We start from the raw sequence: 637 nt of genomic DNA on the forward strand, positions 1-637 counted from the left end.
CAGAACCGCGGGAGGCTGAGCGCGGCGCGCTTGCGAGGGGCGCTCTGGGTTGGGAGCTCGCGATGCAGGCGGTGAGTGAGCCTGGGAGGGCCCGGGTTTGGTCTAGGCCTCTCTCCGCGGTTCAAGGGGCGGGGGGCGCAAGGACGGGTGGTCCGTCGGGCCCTGGGTGCAGAGGCTGGCGCGTTCTCCTCCAGGGACCCGGCACTTGCTGCCATGCCGTGACGCCTGGGGAAGAGCGGGGCGAGGGGCGGGGGGCTTGAGCCCTTCAACCTCCTTACGTTTGCTTGGAGTTTATTGGGAGCTTTCACTGAGGTAACCAGGCTAGAGAGAAACCTCTGATCCCTTGCTCAGAGAAGGGGAAACTGAAGAATTAGTGTTTAGAAGGCAATGAGATAGTTCTCAATTTGCTCCGGATGTTTTCCCAGCCCCTGTTGCTCTGTAGACCGTGTAGTGACATTAACCCATCTGGACCCCAGATCTACGGTCCGACGTGCGGGGACTTGGGCTACCTGCCCTGTGGGTAAAGTTCTCTAAAACGCCTGTGGCCCCGATTTGGGGGTGGATTGGTCCCGCCAGTGCTTCCACTTCTCACCATTCCTTTAACCAAAAATCACTGCTGGTGGAAAAAAAAAAAAAA

This window comes from Ursus maritimus, unplaced genomic scaffold (assembly GCF_017311325.1).
Source record: "Ursus maritimus isolate PB19 unplaced genomic scaffold, ASM1731132v1 scaffold_30, whole genome shotgun sequence".
Lineage (NCBI taxonomy): Eukaryota > Metazoa > Chordata > Mammalia > Carnivora > Ursidae > Ursus > Ursus maritimus.